General features: G+C 37.6%; 1 protein-coding gene across 5 annotated transcripts in view; it reads left to right on the top strand.

Moving 5' to 3' along the window:
* Window positions 1-21370, top strand: part of LOC129750541 (uncharacterized) — a 380798-nt gene that overhangs the window by 11757 nt on the left and 347671 nt on the right. The window contains exon 1 of one of the 5 annotated variants that reach the window (XM_055745500.1): window positions 13437-13540. The exons of the other annotated variants lie outside the window; for them this stretch is intronic. The gene's annotated coding sequence lies outside the window, so the exon portion shown is untranslated. Of the gene's footprint in view, window positions 1-13436; window positions 13541-21370 lie in introns of those variants that run through there. 5 annotated transcript variants of the gene reach the window in all.

Below are 21370 nucleotides of genomic sequence, written 5' to 3'. Positions count from 1 at the left end.
ATTGAGATAAAAGTTTGCAGAAGAAAGTTTGAAGGAACGGGCAATTGATTCGAGAAGTCAAGTATTTGGTGAGGGGTTTGCAAAAGGGGTTGTCCATATTAAATGTTCCACGTATTTGAAATATTCTTAAATGAAAATTTGAACATATGAGAGTGATATGAGTTTTACAAAACGCACAATTTATATCAGGTGTCAAATTTTGGGAGAAGGGTAGGCAAAGAAAGTCGTCTTTGTAATAAACGACATAGAAAGGGTTCGTGCATAATAAAAGTTTGGTATGTTTTTGAAATATTTTTTTTTATCATGCATCGGATCGACACAAATTCATACATGAGCGTTTAACAAGACAGATAATCTGTTCCTGATTTATATAACCAGTTGATTATTTTTGCAATTACTTCGTTATTATGCATCCGATGAAGACAAAAATTCGTACACGGGTGCTCTTTTTGACGGTCAATCAATTTCTTATTTCAAGTTGATAGACATACAAAAGGGTATTTTATTCAATACCGTTGTGAAATGCATCCCAATTATCATTCAAACACAAGCTCCTCATTACATATAACAAGGTAAAAGTGGAACGGAGTTCGTACGGGATTAGTTAGTTTTTTCTATAAAAAAGACTATCGAAGTTAAAAAAAAAAATGGTGGATCGGAAGATCTCAACTGAAATTTGCAAAACTTCATAATAAGTTCAAAATATTCCATGAAAACATTCAAGTCAGTTCAGTTTTATTCCTTATTTAAAAAAGTAATCGAAAAACTTTTTTTTTACAAAATAGAAATCTTTTATTGGTATTTTAGTACAATTGAGTTAACAATCTTGTTAATTGTTCTACATATGAATTGTATATGGTAAACCGGTTGGATAAAAATCATGCCAATCAGTTAAACACTCAATAACTACCATTTTGATCTTATTAAAAACATGCTTCCGAAAATTAATCATTTTCACCAGGCTTCCGAAAAGTACAGCTTTGCTATGACAGCTTTTTTCTTGCCAAACAAACTGTCTCGGTTTTCCTTACCACTCGGTTCGCTGCTGTACCGTCGGTAACGAATCGTAATGCTTCGGCTACATCGGACACGTGCGAGAACCCAGGCTGTATCTGAACAATCTGCTCAAAGCATGCGTTGCCGAAAGTGTTGTGCTTTAAGCTGTAGCGAACCCAACCGACAGTTCGGTTTTCATCCCCCCATCCTCCTGTTCCGAAAATAATTTCATCCTAACTGTCGGCTGCAGGGCATGACAGTTTGGGCAGGACTGTCACGGGTGACTGTCGTACCCATACCGTACCCATGCCTGATCGTATGCGCTGCTGCTCGGTTTCGAATAGATCGAACGAGCCATCTATTCGCACCGAGCAGCAGCATACGATCGGCGCGTAACTCGGTATGTGGTGCCGGTGCAGGTTAGGCGAAAAGGGGAGGGGAGGGGAGGGTGATTGGGGTGATCACCACCCGCAGTAGCTTCAAGCAAAAGGAAAATACGTTCGTTCGAAATCAACTCAGCCCGAGCGAATCTCGGCTACAGTCGGACGGAGAAAGTAGTACTGTCATGCGAAATTCAACGCATTGAAAACTGTCACGAAGATTTTCCCAAAACTGTCACGAAGCTTAAAAAAATTTCATACCCACGAACAAACTCTCGCATGATGTAAAACAAGCCATCGCTGTACATCGCACGACCGCTCCTTTTAAAACTGTCGGGGAAGAAATATTCGGGAAGCTTTCATCGAGGTGCATGTGCGACATTCGCAAGAATACTGTCGTTCGCCAGTACTTTTCGGAAGCCTGATTTTCACTGAGCCATGCTTGACTATATTCAGAGCCAAAAAATCAAAGCAGTCAAATTTTCCTTCTTCAACCAAATCAAACAAACAATCATGCATGACAACGACGCTTCTGTATTTGAAACACTTTTGCGATACATGATGAGGTAAAAAAGGACGCAGACTATCAGCAACGAACGTCTCGATGCTGATTTCCTTCCCCTAATAGAGGCGAATCTACCAAGCAAGCCTCTCTAATAAAATAAATTAAATTAAATTAATTCCCCTAACGACTTTCAACCTTTAGGATCATAACTGATATGTATCAGTTCTGAGCGATCTATGTAGGCTATCAGGTGATTTTTTATTTTTTGTTTTGCCTAGAAGGACAAAATCATGACTAGGTAACCGCAATGAACTGTCCAGCATGTGCTACAGCTTTTTTGAACATGTGGTCCTGGTATTTATTCAGATTTTTCCTTTTGAAACATTAATGATCGTCTATCAATAACGAGCATTATCAACAATGATGCGAGGATAGACGTTCGGGAATGATTGAGGCAGCGACGTTCAAAATGTATCACCAAGTATGTCGATCACCGTCGATTAGCCACGTGACGAATAGCAACGGTAGCCTCCGGTGGGGCATGGTAGGTATATCTTCTTGTATCAAGTTAGTGTTGATTTTCGACATATATTCAATGGGTACTTTTACCACGTGCGTATCACAGCACTCGGAGGTAGCATCATTCTAGCTAGAAACCATTCCTGATTGCTTTTCTTGAGCGATTTTCCGACCACTGATTAAAAATGATTTTAACATTTTTGCACGTTTTAGCTAGATGACACTCCTTTCATTAAAAAAAATGTTTAAAAAAATACATACACTGCCGGCCAAAAGTTTGGGATCACCCCCTCAAAAACATAAACATTTTGATCAGACATATCTCAGCCATCTTATGACATTTTGAAATTATTTTGATCTCATTCAAGAGATCGTGAGCGAAACCTTCTCTGTATATTTTTTTGAAAAAGGTTAGTATTGAGTTTATATGACTTAAATTTCGCTTAAAGTTGGAACTTTTTTCAAAAACCGAGCTTAAAATTCAAACCCGATCATCTCAAGGTGGGGTGGAGCAAATGTCAAAATTCGAGTTGCATTCGAATCCTTTTTTCATAACTTATTAAAATACATTTGTTTAATTTTGAGCGAAAAATTTGCAATGAACTTAAAATATATAAATTAGCTACTTAAGTCACCGTCCAAAAGTTTGGCATCAATCTTCTAAAACATGTATTTTTATTTCACGCGTATCTCTGTTGTCAATCAACGTATTGTTTTTCTGGTACGCTAATTTGGCAGCTAATGAGTTGAACTTTCTTTATGGATATTTAGTTGTCATATTTTTTAGCTTTAGAGCTTTAACTAAAGTTTCATCATTCTCTGACGATTTTCACCAAAATAGTCCGGCCGTTAAAATAAAAGGCAAATTTGTTTTGATCATAACTAATTTGTTTTACAAGTTATTGCAGATCGGATTGGCTTATTTGCAAGCTTATAAATTGCACTCAATTTGGAAGGTTTAGCTCAAAAAATATACAACAAATGATTATTATCAGAACGTTTACCAAAATAAGAACCTTAGTTTTAAAATTAGAAGGAAGTTGTGATAACATAAATCTTATGATTTTAAGATTTTTACTTTTAATAACTATTTCATAAGTAAGTGCATGTCATAAGCTTTCATATAAGCAATAGGGTCATAGGGTAACGGACCTATTTTGGACTGCTTTGGGAAGGGGCAATGCTTTTTTTTTTTTTTTTTTTTTTTTTTCTTATTATAGAGACTTTCAGCCTTGGGCTGGTTCGTCTCTTTCTAAGCGCACATCTTTCGAAGTAATGATGGCTAGCATCTCACAAATGCTAAAACCACCAGACCACAGAAAGTGTACTATGTATGCCATGACCGGGATTCGATCTCATGAACTTTGGCGTAGATGACTTGAACTCTAACCACTACGCCGAAGCCGCTGGCACAAGGGGCAATGCTATTTTCTGAAATAAAATAGTACGTGCTACAATTTTTTACTGCTTCATCCTTTCATTACAAAGATCAAGGTTTTTTCAATCGAAACACATCGTCGTTTGTTGCAATGTAACCAGATTTAAGCCTAAAAACCCGATTTAATACACTTAACAGTGGATTGGAGCCTTTCTAACAGAGTGTAAGTTATATTTGGAATATATAAAATAATATAGAATACACATGATAGATTCCTTCCCTCTGCATCATATAAGTATGATTTCAGATATTCAAACAAGAAAAATTCCGATCTCAATATTAAAAACCCGATTTAATACACTTAACAGTGGATTGTAGCCTTTCTTACAGTATAAAAATTATATTTGGATACACATGACACAAAATAATAAAATGATCGATTTATAAATTCTGAGTAATGATTAAAGTATTTCGAACGTAGTAAATCCTAAATGAATTTAAGAAATTAGGATTCTAAATTTTTTAAAGGATGAAGGTATTTTGAAATAATTATAATTTTCACATAAATAATAACATAATTGTAAACTAATTGAAAAATTTTGAATGATTGAATTCTGGGATATCTTGTATGATCCCGTTTCTATGACTTTATGATCTTATATTTATAAAATAGAAGAGGTCTAAAAATGAAGGGTATAATTTTTAAAAAAGATTCCTAACCATGTGTTTCAAATAATTCAACCTCTCAAGAAAAGGAAGCGAATAAATGGAAAAAAAATTAAATAAATTTTCAACTGCTAAACTAAAATACGATGCTTCAATGTAGATTACAATTATCTATCGATTTAACAATAGATATTAAACATTTTGACAACTTTGAAATGTCAATATTTTCAATTATGTCTATTTTATCATTTTTGTCAATTTTGTTAATTCTATTAGTTTTGTCAATTTTGTCAATTTTATAAATTTTGTTAATTTTGTAAATTTTGTAAATTTTGTAAATTTTGTAAACTTAGTAACTTTTGTAAATTTTGTGAATTTTGTAAATTTTGAAAATTTTGTAAATTTTGTCCATTTTGTCCACTTGGGTAGTTTTGTCAACATTTAGAACATTTAGAACGGCAAGTGAAATTGAATGATGCAAAAACTTATACTCGACAATATTTAAAATATTTATTTTTGATTTTTGACTTTAACTTGTCAATATACATGCTACTGCTAGATCAGTTGATCCTAGTATCACATTATTTTATTTCCAATAAGATTCTATTTTCCCTAACCAGCATGAGAGCAGCAGTGGTATAAATTATTTTAGCATACCTTTCAGGGGCATTCTTACTAGTATACAAGAAAGAATGCCCCTGATAGGTATGCTAAAAACTTTGATTTCTATGTTGATTCATTTTTGGAAACGACGAAAGCTGTTTCGAGAAAATCGCGTTGAAAGTAATTAGGTTTAAAATGTAAGTCTTCAAACGGTACTTTTTCACCCAGCTCACAATTTGATTGTTAACATTTGGCCGCACGCCCTTTTGAAAAAAATTATACCACTGCTGCTCTCATTCTGGGTAGGGAATATAGAATCTTATTGGAAGAAAATAATGGGATTCTGGGTATGCCAACGAATGATTCGCAACGTAAGGTCGATTTTTTAAAAGGGCACATTTTTTGCCATATTTGCAAAATTTGTCAGGTTATCAAGTTTGTGAATGTTGTCATTTTTTTTTTCAATTTTGTCAACTATGCAAGTTTGGTCCAATTTGTAATTTTTGATGATTTTAACAATCATGTCATTTTTGTAATTATAGACTATTTTGAAATGTTTGTAAATTATGTCAGTTTGGTAAATTTGTTTAATTTTTTTCTATATTGATTCTGTCAATTTTGCATATTTTGAAAACTTTTTCAGTTTTATGATTTATATTCATTTTATCTATCCAGTTTTGTCAATTTTGTAAATGTTATAATTTATGTCAATCCATTCAAAATTGGTCAATTTTGGTAAATTTTTCCCATATTTGCGAAATATGTCAGGCTTGTTAAAACTTGATTAAAGTTTGTGAATGTTGTCTATTTTGTAATTTTTATCAATTTTATCAATTATGTAAATTTGATACACTTTGTAATTTAAGAAAATTTAAACAATTGTCATTTTTGTAGTAATTGACTATTTTGATATTTTTGTCCATTATGTCGGTTTTGTAAATTTGTTTTGAAAATCGTCTAGCGCTGGATTGCATCTGAATTTGTGGATTTTAATCTGAATTCTGAAACTCACTATTGGACCCGATTTTTTTTTAGTTTAGTTTAAAATCAGAAATACTTTAAAGTCCAGGGAATTCAACATTTTGAAATTAACACGTCTGTACAAAAAATCACTTTAAACTTTAAAACAGTTGATAAAATTAAATTGGGTGAAACTTTTTGTTGATGCATTTTCTTTTGAACGCGAAATTACGCCTATTTAAAATGGGATTTTTTTATCCGGGTAGGGCCAATAGATAGCGTCGATTTTTGAAATAGGATTTGATTAGATGTTCCGAAGTTTCAAAAGCGTTATTTTTTCGAGCTAACTGATAGTTTCGCCCTTATGAAATGTTACGCTATGTTTGTTTACATTTGGTGCGTTCGCCCTTTTTCAAACTTACTACAAAATTATCTAACAGATTCACGCTTGCTTCAACGTATCGAAGCCAGCCATCGCTGCAGAAAAATGCGGTGTTGAACCCTACACCCATCGGTTTGATTTGGCAATTCGGGGTTGTACCCCTTTATGAAACTCCACATTATCACAATATGATTTTGAAGCTTCGGCTTCAAAATTTTTGCGACCGGTTCGGTTAACACTGAGCTGGTAAAAAAGTAAAAAACTGTTAAGTTATAAGAATTCTTACTCCCTTTCTACTGCTCGTTTTGTCGTCATGAAGACATTATGAGTGGGAGCGGAGTGCGCCCATCGTGTAGCGAATAGCGTGTAGCGAACGCGCCCATCGTGTATATGACGTCATATACACGATAATTTTCATTTTAGTGATTGCTGGTTGTGGCTAGCAAGCCAAATTGACACGTTTTTTGGAGTGATGATTTGATGATAATTACTATGAAAATTTTTTTTTCAAACTATTTTGTTTTTTTTTTCTTTCTTTTATACATTGAAGAGGGAAAAAAATCAAATTTTTTAAGACGAAAATCATTTTTATTGTACTTCCCAGTTTCGCAAAAACGTGTGGACAATGTTTACAAAAAATCACACCAGCACACACAAATACACTGACATCGTCTGAACTCGTCGAGCTGATTCGATAGGTACCTATAAAGGTATATCTAAGACCCAAAATTAAGGATCTCCCAAATCGACCGATAACTATACCTTTCTGAAAGAAAGGCAAAAATGATGCATAGTAAGTTTTTTGGGGAAAAGCGAACTGGTATGTAAGGAGTTCATTTTATGTATGGAAAGAATGGTATTTAAACAGTTGAATTTCCAAGTCTCATAACACGCTGAAATGGTGCCATGGTAGCAACCAGAACTTTCACGATGCTGGTCACGGTTCGAATCTTACTGTTTTTTTATGCTTTTTTTTACTGAATAAGTAAAACCAACTACAATATTGATGGATAGCCGTGACATGTGGCCTAGCATGATACCTTTTTTGGAGCTCAACCATGCATAAAAGAAAAAATTCTCACAAAAGCAGGGGAAAGTAATATGACTATTAAATGATTAATCTCATTCTGAAAACTAAATCTGAAATCTTATTCTGATTCTAAAGTTTGAATTTTGAGTTACAGCACTTAGTCTAATATTTGAATATGATTTCCAATTTCAAATTCCAGGTTGATCTTTAATCCGAATTCTTTATCAGAATTCTAAATCTGAATTCTCAATTTGAATTCTGAATCTGAACTCAGAATTTGAATTATGAATCTGAATTCTGAATTCAAATTCAGAATTAAGATTTTAGAATTAAGAATTTAGAATTCAGAATTCAGAATTCAGAATTCAGAATTCAGAATTCAGAATTCTGGATTCTGAATTCTCAATTCAAAATTTTGAATTTTGAATTCTTAATTTTAATTCTGAATCTAAATTCTAAATCTGTATTCTGTATCTGAATGTATCTGTATTCTGAATCTGGAATCTGGATTCTAAATCTGAATCTGAATTCTAATTCTGGATTCTGAATCTGAATTCTGAATCTGATAAAGATGGATAGAAAATTGAAGAGAAAAGAGCAAAAGAACATTTTTGCAAGGAAAACTTATAAACGCACACCAGACTTTACCCCGCAACATCAATCATTATAAATTTTCAATTCCGATATTCTTTCTCCAAGAATCTAAATTTTCACCGATATGCTGAAAATAAATTTACAAAAATCTGAATTCGGAATCTGAATTCTAAATCTTAATTCTGATTGTGAATTCTGAATTTGAATTCTGAATCTGAATTCTGAATCTGAATTCTGAATCTGAATTCTGAATCTGAATTCTGAATCTGAATTCTGAATCTGAATTCTGAATCTGAATTCTGAATCTGAATTCTGAATCTGAATTCTGAATCTGAATTCTGAATCTGAATTCTGAATCTGAATTCTGAATCTGAATTCTGAATCTGAATTCTGAATCTGAATTCTGAATCTGAATTCTGAATCTGAATTCTGAATCTGAATTCTGAATCTGAATTCTGAATCTGAATTCTGAATCTGAATTCTGAATCTGAATTCTGAATCTGAATTCTGAATCTGAATTCTGAATCTGAATTCTGAATCTGAGTTCTGAATCTGAATTCTGAATCTGAATTCTGAATCTGAATTCTGAATCTGAATTCTGAATCTGAATTCTGAATCTGAATTCTGAATCTGAATTCTGAATCTGAATTCTGAATCTGAATTCTGAATCTGAATTCTGAATCTGAATTCTGAATCTGAATTCTGAATCTAAATTCTGAATCTGAATTCTGAATCTGAATTCTGAATCTGAATTCTGAATCTGAATTCTGAATCTGAATTCTGAATCTGAATTCTGAATCTGAATTCTGAATCTGAATTCTGAATCTGAATTCTGAATCTGAATTCTGAATCTGAATTCTGAATCTGAATTCTGAATCTGAATCTGAATTCTGAATCTGAATTCTGAATCTGAATTCTGAATCTGAATTCTGAATCTGAATTCTGAATCTGAATTCTGAATCTGAATTCTGAATCTGAATTCTGAATTCTGAATCTGAATCTAAATTCTGAATCTGAATTCTGAATCTGAATTCTGAATCTGAATTCTGAATCTGAATTCTGAATCTGAATTCTGAATCTGAATTCTGAATCTGAATTCTGAATCTGAATCTGAAGCTGAATTCTGAATCTGAATTCTGAATCTGAATTCTGAATCTGAATTCTGAATCTGAATTCTGAATCTGAATTCTGAATCTGAATTCTGAATCTGAATTCTGAATCTGAATTCTGAATCTGAATTCTGAATCTGAATTCTGAATCTGAATTCTGAATCTGAATTCTGAATCTGAATTCTGAATCTGAATTCTGAATCTGAATTCTGAATCTGAATTCTGAATCTGAATTCTGAATCTGAATTCTGAATCTGAATTCTGAATCTGAATTCTGAATCTGAATTCTGAATCTGAATTCTGAATCTGAATTCTGAATCTGAATTCTGAATCTGAATTCTGAATCTGAATTCTGAATCTGAATTCTGAATCTGAATTCTGAATCTGAATTCTGAATCTGAATTCTGAATCTGAATTCTGAATCTGAATTCTGAATCTGAATTCTGAATCTGAATTCTGAATCTGAATTCTGAATCTGAATTCTGAATCTGAATTCTGAATCTGAATTCTGAATCTGAATTCTGAATCTGAATTCTTAATCTGAATTCTGAATCTGAATTCTAAATCTGAATTCTGAATCTGAATATGAGTTCTGAATCTGAATTTAGAATTCTGAATTCTGATTCCTAAACCTGTATTCTGAATTTGAAAACTGAATCTGAATTCTGCATCTGAAATTGAATCTTAATTATGTATGAGTATGTAGAAATGAAAATAAAAACATAAATTCATTCTTCAACACGGGTAAAAAAACGAAGGTCATAAAATCTTCATATAAATTCCCCCCCCATATATGAATATTATATATGAAATTATAGTGTCTAATAGGCATGGCGGACTCTGAAGGAAACGCCCATCCGCCATTTGCTGCATTGAAAAGCAAGAAGTGTAAGATATAAACACTGTTGCCGTATTTGCCCCAGCAGACTGAGAAACTGCCCAGACCACGGTGCGTCTTAGTAATGCCTTTTAGGTATTTCAGTTTGAGCTACTCCATGTCAAGCGTGCTGATGGTTAATTGGATAGCGTTTGCGCCTTGGGATCTGAAGGTTATTGGTTCGATTCCCGAGTCAATAAATTTTAATTTTTTATTTTGATTATCTCTAATTTATAAATGATTGCTGGTGCTGCTGCTTAGAGGCGCCACTAGCAACTTTTTTTTATGCCATAATAAGTATGATATGTATTTCGTAAAGAAAACGGTTTCAACTATTTTGTTTTTTCCCGTTTTTGAAAGGGTTGTGTAGAAAAAAAATGCATTCTTTTGAGACCAAAATCATTTTAATTGTGCAGCCCAGTTTCGCAAAAACGTTCTTGACATTTTTAAAATGGCACATACAAATCCACGGACATCAACAGAACTCGTCGAGCTGAGTCGATAGGTACCTATAAAGGTATATCTAAGACCCATAATTAATGATCTCTCAAATCGACCGATAACCAAACCTTTCTGTTAGAAAGGCAAAACTCGTTTCCTCGATCATTACTCTGGTTTCTATTTTGGACCACCCTTAAAACAAATAAGTTTTTTTTTTTCTAAATTTTGCTATATTTACGACAGCGATTGATACGCAATTATGCAAATAATTTAGTAAATTTTTTTCTTCCGTATTCTTGTAGCCAAGTTTTGTTTTTTCACGTTAATTCTTTTCTTAACTAACTTTCTCCAACTTTTCCGTAGCTTTTATTTGGGTACACTTGTTTGTTGAATATTTATTACTACAACCTTTTTTCTACAACTTCTTATGCACTGCAACTTTCAATAATAATAATAGAATAAAAGCAGAAAAACTCCTTCGTTATACAGTGTGTTTCAAATATTTTAAAAATTTCGAAATCACACTACAATCTCGACGACACTTTTTCTGCAGTGTTGAAACAGTGTTGAAGTTGGCTTATGCATTTTGACTTCCAAAGATTAAAATGTCAAGAATTATGCTTTGTTTAACCATCTAAGATCCAGATTTTTTTTCGCTGAAAAATTCAAAAATTCAAAAGTAAATTTTTCAACATTTTTTACTTAATAAAATTGCATAACCACAGGGGCTGAAAAACTATATTTTTAGTACTTTTTGCCTGGTAATTTTTACACATTTTAACAATTTCTTCATAAGTTTTAAAACATATTAGGATGATTTCATAGCTATAGTTGAATATTTGAGGCACAATTTTCCCATATATTTGGATAACGTGCCGCTATTAAGCCTACCCCTATTCTGAACTGAGATATCAACTGTTACCAAAAATTAAACCAAGTATATTTTTCCCCGAAAATCAACCCTGAATGGTTGTAACTTTTAGACAAAACTGTCTGTAATTTTTCATGAAGTATGACATTAAATGATTGATGTAGGTCCAGTCCAGTTTGTTTTAAATGTTTTTAAGCTTCTTTAAGCTGTAGCTTTTGACAACTGCCTATCAAACAGTTGCCATTAATTTGAATTTTAGATTAATTTAGAAAAGTGCACAAAAAGTAAGTTAAAACAATGATCGGCTTGGTTTCATGTCGATTGAAGTTAACCCCGTCTAAAGGCGGGTTTGGGCTTTAGCGAGTTAATAAAATAAAATAATGCCAATATTTCAAATTGTATTAATAATAAGCGACTGAAATAGTGTGTATGATTCTTTCATATTGTCGTACAACGTCTTATTTTGTTGATGAATATTAAACAGCCAGTTTTATACCCAGGTTATGTTGAGTGGTCCAAAATAATTTCCTAAGGAATTAAGTAGGACCTATTTTCGACATGGGTCAAATTGCTATTTATACAAGTTTTTTTGGTTTTTCGAGCTTGAAAATTAGTTTTCACGAGTTTCATCATAGCTGTGAACATGTTTGTAGTTGTCACTTTCATCACAGCTATGCAGAAATCTTCTCGAAAGTTTACTCCAATAATTTCACATCCTCCTGAAATGAGCTTGATTTAGCCCAACTGTGAAAATTCAAAACTATATTTTCAATTTTCTCTCCCTTATCAGCTTATTTAAATGGAGTGTTATATATGATTAGAATCATAAAAAGTAGCTTCAACTATATTTGTTAAAAATTTTCATGATTTATATGATTTATGAGAGAAACATTGGAAAAAACTTTAAGGTGATCCAAAATATGTACCCGGTCCAAAATAAGTCCGTTACCCTATAGTGTTGTAAAATGAAATGTCTCTGACCTAGAGAGTGATTCAGGACAAAATTCCGCCGGAGGCGAGCCAATTTTCTGACATGTTTACTTACATTTATTTTTGAACACCTTTCAGGGATCAAGAATCTATCGTTGCTATGGTAAATTCATTTCTTGATCTGAACATTTTGGTTGCAAAAAATCTCCAAGGGGCCAATATTGACCTGAAATCAGTCAACACTTCACTGGTTTTCCGTGATTTAAATTTCAGAATCCAGAATCACAATCTTCTTGATGACGTTATATCGAAAAGGAATCGTTTGAAATATGTACTGTTTCGGTTTCCACAGGGGAGGAAGTAAGAATCCGAAACTTTTAAATTCCTAATAAAAACTTCAATTGCTGCCAAATTTGATTCCTACTTGGAGCGGTAGGCACCTAGGTATACCGGGAGAAAGCTTCCATTTCCATCACATTACGTTTTTGAAATTGAGTGCCTATTGATTGGCATCGCTGCCGTCTCTCGGTCGTCTCCTAGTCCTAGATTTTTTTTTCGTATTCAAGGGGGCAGAGGGGGCAACACGCCACAACACCCGCGAGCAATGCAATAGCGAAATAAATCCCGATTTCAAGTGGTTTTCAGATTTTTCCATACCTACTTCTACACTGAAGAAGAACCTAAGGCGTCGTTATCGTCGTCTGCGTCCATTCGAACTTCAAACAGCATACCTTCAGGCGTCACCCAGCAGCGGTTTTTTTTTGCTGTGAGCCTTGCTTTCGGTTGCTGAAATTGGATTCCTGGAAGCGTTTCTGACGGGTGTAAGGAATCCACTTTGAAAGCTCTCAAAGGGGGCGGACGTTTGGTGGGGGCAAAACGAAGGAAAAGGAAAATAAACCGAAATAAAGGAAACGAAACAGAAGTGAGTGATGTGAGAGTTAATTAGAGCAAATGCTCGATTCGCGCGCTTCTGTCGGATGAATAATGGAAAAACGCATGACGGTTTGCTTTTGGTGTGTTTGCTAGAAAGCTGTGCCTACTGGAGGGATGCTGAAGGAATGCGTTTTTCTTCCGAATCGTCTGGTAGATGAGATGTGAGTGGTTTTTTTTTCTCAGCTGCCCATGTGAGCGAGGAATGATGACGGTGATGATACTGCCGGTTAGACGATGATGTGAGGCTTCTTTTGTACGACGAGCCAGTATCGACCTTATGGTGCCAAGCTGAGTGATGCTTCCGAAGATTCCGGAGACTGACTGGAAGCTGTTACTGTTCAAGTGGATTTTTCTCACTCTTAAAAGGTAAGCAAAAAGAGAAATATATTTTAAATATTTACAGAACTTTTTGATGTTCCATTTTGATAATTGTGTGTAGATGTCCGGAAAGTTAACAAATAACTCCCAAAATAAGAAGTTTATAAAAATATTACCTTATACAAGAAGCAAACTTCCACCCAAAGCCAAAATGCTTGGCTCTTTGCCTTCGGATTTATGAGCCTTTATTGAAGCAAATATTTTCCTAGTTGGGAAGGCGAGGGCCGGAAATCATCAATCATGCATCAACTTAACTTGGTGGCCAATATGGAAAACAGTATTCCTAATTTAGCACGAAGGAAGTGGAACACCCAAGCGGAAATGACCCAATAATGGGCCCAGTAAAGTAACTGAAACCAGATGGCCAGCTCCCTTTTTTGTTATTGTTTTTCAACAGCAAACTTTAATTTAGTTTCAGTGCGAATTATTTAATATCTTTTCAAAGGGATTTTTGACTATCGAGAAAATTAAGAAGACAATTCACTTGATTTTCACATCCAAAAAAACCATGTGTTGCATATTAAAAGATACCAAAAAATTGAAAATTTTCCACATCGTTAGAATAGTATAGATTCTGGCGCTTTCAGCAGAATCTGCTCCTATTCCGATAAAAGGAAACTTAAATCAATTTTAAAACGAAAGTCATAACCAATCCCATGTCAAAAAACTGAATCCTTGTTAATATCTGACACTATGTCAAGTGCTTGCAGCACACAACGTATCAGAACATAAAAAGGGGTTAAAGTGGGAAAACCGCTTAGTGAAAGTTTATGTTTCGAGCGACCACATTTTTACCATTCACCGGAGAAAGGAAAAGTTAAAGATTATGTTTGCTCTCCCCCAACTTCCCCCAAGCCAACGACGATGATGCCGGTGCAATTTTCTCCTCACTTCTGCACACACTCTTACAGTTTAGCATGAAAGGCATGAAAGTCAACTGCATGCAGTTAACCCGGCTTCAGCTAAAAGAAGCAAGAAAAACCACATCTCGAAACATGTCTGTTTTTCTTTCTGCCAGGCGATAGTTTATGGCTCACTTGCACTGCACATTCGGGGCTGTGAAAACTTTGCGGCCCGGATTTAGGTTCGTTCATTCAATATTAAAATATTTATGAATAAGTAAATTTTGTTTCGCTGTGACGACAACGAAAGCGGTCCCTCCCAAAGGATGGTGGGGGTTTTCTTATACGAAATCTCAGCAAGATGTTTAACTAATAGCCATTAAGCGGCGAAGGGAGTTGCGATTTTGAGCCAAGGCAAACGGTTACACGAAAAAATGTTAACCTCTTTATTGTAATTTCATAATTGCAATAGCGCGATATCGTGAAGTGTTAAGCTGCAACTATTTTGTTTTTCAGAAAACTTTCAAATTGAAGTAGTTTGCTGAGTTATCTTCAATACGGGATTGAAAATATGGTTAATATGCAGCTTAACATACAGGGTCCGGCAATTGAACTGCTACATTACTTCAACAGTAATTATTTTGTTGCATACGATACAGTATTGAACGGCCCCTCGTCGCTTTGTTTACATTAAGTCTTAGCTATCATTGGATGTGAGTGTTACTTTTGTAATTAGGTGTTGTGGTTGCCTTGTTCCTAGCTGGCAAACGGCAGAAGGGCATAGTTCGTGAGCTGTTCGATATGAGTGTGGGCAGAAGTTTTGTATACTGTACAGTTAAAAGAAACCTGGAGACCGGAAGTGCCAAAAAACAGTATGATTGGGGGACGCCGACCTACTTTGGTTACACCTTCCACGGCGAAGATCATCAAAAAGCGCCTTAAGAGAAATTCTCGCCGTAGTGCCACTAATTTGGCAGAGGATCTCAACATATCGGATCAAAGTCTCCGTCGGATCCTGAAAGATAAACTTCAGATCCCAAACAGATCCAAAAGGTTCAAGACCTTACGGAGAAGCAAAAACAAGAACGGGTAAAAAGAGCGAAGGCTCTGCTGAAGAGGGCCGCTGTTGGAAGGTTGAAGAATATCGTGTTTACCGACGAGAAACTCTTCATCGTACAGCAGTTCGTGAATAAGCAGAACGACAGAGTTTGGTTGCCAGGCAGATCACGAAGCCATGCCGACTTGCTGACGGCAACCCGGCAACAGAAACCAGCATCGGTAATGGTTTGTGCCTGAATCACCCGTGATGGACGGATTCCGCTGGTTTTCCATGTGCCGGATCGAGAGCAGCTTATCCTGGAATGCGCCTGTCACAGCACACGTCCGGGGCTTACGAAACTACTCGGATGATTCCCGGTGAAGACATCATCCTACACCGACTTGAGTGACTCACCCGCCGACGACGTGAAGTCACTCTAACCGAGAGTACTCCGCGACGTGAATACTCTTCCCCCTGCGAGTTCAACTGCAAAGAAGGTCAAGTCTTATCCCCATAGCTTCCATCGTAGGGATCGCGTTCTACTCAGATACTCCGCGGCGGTGGAGGTATAAACCTACCCAACGTTCAAAACGTACCTAACAGCTCGGCATACGCAGAAGGTAGAGTCTTATCTTTGTATGCTTTACTGCTAAGGTCGGACGCACACTACTCGAATATCCCCCGTCAAAAAGGGCATTCTACTCCGACCGTGGTCCGGTCTTCCTCCTAACAATGGCTTGCAACTTTGGGGCTGGTATCCCTTGGTTTTTTGCCCAACGTATGCCAAATCGAGAGCAGCTTATCCTGGACATGCGCCTGTCAGAGCACACGTCCGGGGCGTTACGAAAAACTACTCGGATGATTCCCGGCGAAGAATTCATCCTACACCAACTTGAGTGACTCACCCGCCAACGACGTGAAGTCACTCTACCCGAGAGTATTTCGCGGCGTAAATACTCTTCCCCCTACGAGTTCAACTGCGAATAAGGTCAAGTCTTATCCCCGTAGCTTCCGTCGTAGGGATCGTGTTCTACTCAGATACTCTGCGGCGGTGGAGGTATCCTACACAACGTTCACGACGTATCTAACAGTTCGGCATACGCAGAAGGTAGAGTTTTATCTCTGTATGCTGTACTCAGATGATTCCCGACGGTGACATCATCCTACCCGCCTCGAGTGGCTCATCCGACAGCGACGTGAGACCACTCTACCCGAGAGTACTACGCGGCGTGAATACTCTTCCCCCTACGAGTTCGACTGCGGAGAAGGTCTTGTCTTATCCCCACAGACTCCGCCGGATACTCCGCGACGGTAACGTTGGAGGTATCCTACACACAGACGCGAGACGTACCAGGCATCTCGGCATACGCAGAAGGTGGAGTGTTTTCTTTGTATGCTTTATTGCCAGGTTCGGACACACACTACTCAGATGCTCCCCGACGAAGGAGTCACTCTAAACCGGTCGACTGGAATGGTGCTGGTTACAACTCCTCTGCAGAGCAGTCATGATCCGGGTGAACCCATCGCCGACCACGCGCCAAGTATTCGCATTTTCAAACATCCTCCGCACGATGTTGTCAGCTGTCGTTTCCGGACCGCAGGCGGCAAGCATGTTTGCGAACCTCGAACAGTTGAACACTACGTGCTGTGATGTCTCTACTGTGTCACTGCAGGTTGGGCAGAATAGTGAGGCCACGTGTCCAAACCGATTGTGGTACTGCATGAAGCATCCGTGACCAGTCAAGAACTGTGTGATGGGTCCAGTGGCCACGTTCGGAGCTGTCCCACTGGTGCCGCCTATTGGACATCGAGGCCTCTCTGGCATGTTTCCGCTTATCGGGCATGTGCCTGTGCTCGTAGCACAAGGCACATGTCTTCCTCTAGCAAGACCGAGATGGGCATGACCCCCGCCACAACATCAGTAGCTACCGAGGAAACTGTTCGGTATGCGCTGATTACTTACAGGTTCATTAGCCGCTGCACACTGCAGACATTTTGCAGGATACACTGCCTGTTCAAGGCTGCCGCTCCGTACCAGAAAATAGACGAGGTCACACTCGCCAGACCCGCCGAGTTATTTGACATGGCCCGTGAGAGGGCTGCTTGCCGCTCTTTTACAGGCGTAGTCGACATGGGCCGTAAAGCTCAGCCGGTCGTCGATCATCACCCCCAGCTGTCCACGGTCCAGCTGAGGTGCTGAAATCAAATTGGTGATCAGCATCATCTCGGTCTTGTGGTGAGCCAGATGCAAGTTCTTAGAGCGCATCCATCTTTACACCTGCTCAATCGCTACTGTGGCGAGTAGCTGAACCTCTTTGGTTGATGGGCCCGATGCCAGGAGAAACACATCATCTATGAACCCCACAAGCCTCACTCCCGTGTGGAGACACAGCTTAAGCAGTTCGTCGTAAACGATGTTCCACAATACCGGGCCAAGTATTCAATCCCTCGCTGGTCATATACTGTAGTTGGCGATTACGGAAGTAACACTCTACCATCCTACAGATACATATATGCCGGAGTCCTCATACGAATGAGCGACGACGCAATCGCTGCCCAGCTGACGCTGTTGAAGGCGTTACTCACGTCAAAAATGTAGTGTCTGTACGCCTATTGAAGCCGCGTTATTGTTTATTGTTTATTGTTTATTATCTTGATATCATCTGACAAAGGTGGGTGTCTGAATGAATAAAACTTAAATCTAGGTTTACATAAATCGTTTGCTAGTTTCTTAATCGTTCACTCATGTTATGCTCAATCCGTTGTTTGAAAGTTGCAATGGACACATTAAAGTCGAATAGGGTATAATTACGGAGAAAGCATATTTTTGCGGCACGAAGTGGGTCGTTACTGCCATAGCGCGTACTTCGTGGTTCCAATGAGAGCCAGTCTCGATTCCGAAGGGTTCGTTCTGGAGCATAAATGTTACAACGGGAAAGCAGCCAACAGCAGTCAATTTCATTTCTTAAGATCTTTGCCACGAACAGTGATCGACCAATGGATTGACGATCAGCCAGCGTATGGAGTCCAAGCAGAGTACATCGTTGTGGATAAGGCGGTAGATTTAACGTTATAATTGTCTGTCAAATTATTCGTCTTCTCTGTAAAACTTTGCTCATAAAACTGACGCCAATCCTTTTCCGGTTGATTCGGTTTCTCGGTCACTCAATCAGTTCCTCTTACGCTCTTTATTTTTCGCTCATCACTGGCCAATCGTCGCTTCACGGACACAACCAAACCTAAATAATCATTGATTTGTTTTTACACTGCGTCAAATACGAACTTAGGTTTTTCATGCAGTTTCATTTTATAACCTTTCTAGGGATTCTACACTGAATTTTTATCTTAATTATTTTATTTTATAAATCACAGGCTCATCCTCTACAAAAAGTAACGGCGCTTCTAGTGGGGGAGCCCGCTGGACCAATACAAGTCAGTTGTTGCCACAGAAAAGTGTGCTGAAATTTGGATAAAATTTTTTAGAATTTAGAATGAATAAGTACATAAAGTACGGTAAACAACCTTACCAAGACCTCTCGAGAGTTTTTTTGCAGCCATAGGGCGTTTGCACAGTACATTAGTATAAGTAAGCCGTTGGGCAAACAAATGTGACAGCCCCATGTTAAATGAATACAAATCGACTGAAAAAAGATATTTTTTGAAGAATTAATGAAAACTATTGAAAAGTTTCTTATGTACAACACATTTTTGGAAAGCTAGATCCTTTATTGACTTGTTTGTGATTTTTTTCTAATTTTGAGTGAAGTTCTTTAACAAAAATGAAGACTTTGTACAGGATATGAGTGTTTTTAGTGAAAGCATGACAAATATTGCTCAAGTTTATTAATCAATTTCGTGACGAAAACTCTTAACATCATCTTCCTGGTTCTAAATTTTATATGATAGACCCAAAAACGTGAACAAAGGATCCGGGGGAACCGTTTAATGTGCTTTACAATGATGGTTGGCTTGTTTTTCTTTTTATGTTTAGCTCGGTTTCCCACTGATATCCAACAAAATAATCGCAGAATCGTTTCCACTTGTTAGCAAATGATCCGAAATATACTTTTTGAATGTTTTTTAGAGAAATTAAGCATTAATTTAAGGGAAAACCAACATTTTGGTTGAATTTTGCATTTTTCGCATATAAAAACCTCTAATGTGTGCCCAACAGACCTCTTGTATGTGTGTGTAGCAAACGCCCTATTGTTTTTGAATTATTTTGACAGAAACAAATTCCGGTTGCTGCGATGGAAAAACAGAACTTATCATTTCATTGTTTAAAGCCCGGTCAGGAAAAACTAACCGAATTCTAACTTAAATTTGACCGATTCAAACTGTTCGATTTCTGTCATTTTGACACGGGAAACGGTCCGAAAAATCGAACGGAAATCAGATAAAAACCGGACAGATTCCAACTGACAACCATTATTTTGACAGTAATCGGTCCGTTTGTGAGACTCGCTCCGATCCGGGGAGTCACCAGGTGGCTTACTCGGTTTTGGCAGGAGAACCAATCGCTGCCACTTCTACACGTCTGGGAAGACCCTCTCATCCACGTATTGTTGCAGTGATGACCGGAGCATTTCGGAATGTTCCAAGAGCGCAGCCTTCACTGCAACGTTAGGGATGCCATCCGGACCCGAAGCTTTGTTCAGCTGGAGGGACTTAGCAATGTCCCGCAGTTCCTCCAGCGAAATCTGCTCCTCTTCACGCGTGTCCCAAATCGTTTGAGTTGGGACACAAGAGAGATATAGTGGTTGTGGTATCCCAAGCGCCAAGCGGCCCGTTTAAGTGTTCTCTCAACAAACCTGATAGCAAGCAACAGTCAGTTGTGCTAGTGATTGCTTAGCATCGTTTGTCGCTTATATAAGCCTCTTATATAATGAGAGAGCAAAGAGGACATATTTCAAGATGCCACAGTTGTTCTAGTCAGGAGTCACTCTAGGAACTTAACGGCTAAAAATTTCTGGAACGGATGAGGGTTAAGGTCCACTGAAGAAGGGTGAAATGCTTAAAGTGTCTCGACACATATGAGCCAACTGGCAAGCAATGTGTTGTTATCTACTCGCCGAAAAATTTTATAATTGTCAAATAAGGGATATATTTTAAAATACTCAATTACTCACCTGTACCAGAATGTCGTAAATTTATGCCAATCTCGTACCCCGTCTACCCAAGCAAGGGAACGAACAAAGAGTCGAGTCATTCGGGAAAATCGGTGCACACCTTGCAAAAAGCTCCCGCCCAAAGCCACAGGCCTATCGATTCTATCGATTGAATTTGAATCGTTAACGTGTATTTCGAACGCCAAGCCGGCCAGGCCACCCGCAGTCTTCCGGCGAGACACGTCGGCCGTTTGTGTACTAGCCATAAACCATTCCGATTATGTGAATATTGACCCATTTCTCAAATAAGCCATCCGGAGGCAAGTACACAACACGGCAGAAAACATCAAGAGGAACACAACCCAACCCCAGGCACAATAAGGATAACTTTCTGGGCTCTACCGTATACGTAGGTCCTACCAACAACTTTTCAATCCTTGCGGGGGCTTTGCAGCCTTAAAAGCATCGCTCGACGAATTTCCACCTACGAATACGATGACACGGACTCAGTGTGTGAAAGAGTGAATTATGAACTTTCTCTCACAGTATGTGTGTGTGAGTGGGTGGCTGAGTTTGAGGGTTGGTAAATATCTGGAAAAAGGGTCAACCCGGTGCGGCCGTTGATGGTCATCCCACACTTGTGAGTTTTCCTTCCTCTTTGGCCGCATGATGGCGGATTGGCACACTCGAGTTTCCCGTCGTACCTCCATACGGGTGAAATGTAGGTTTTAAACGACTAATAAATCACCCTTTTAGCACATACTTTGCCCGGTTGATAGTGAGTGGCATTCTGCTACGACGCTTTCGACCTTTTGACTTCCTAGAGGGG

Source organism: Uranotaenia lowii, chromosome 3 (genome assembly GCF_029784155.1).
Source record: "Uranotaenia lowii strain MFRU-FL chromosome 3, ASM2978415v1, whole genome shotgun sequence".
In the NCBI taxonomy this organism is placed as follows: Eukaryota; Metazoa; Arthropoda; class Insecta; order Diptera; family Culicidae; genus Uranotaenia; species Uranotaenia lowii.
This window is presented reverse-complemented; position numbering and strand designations above follow the sequence as displayed.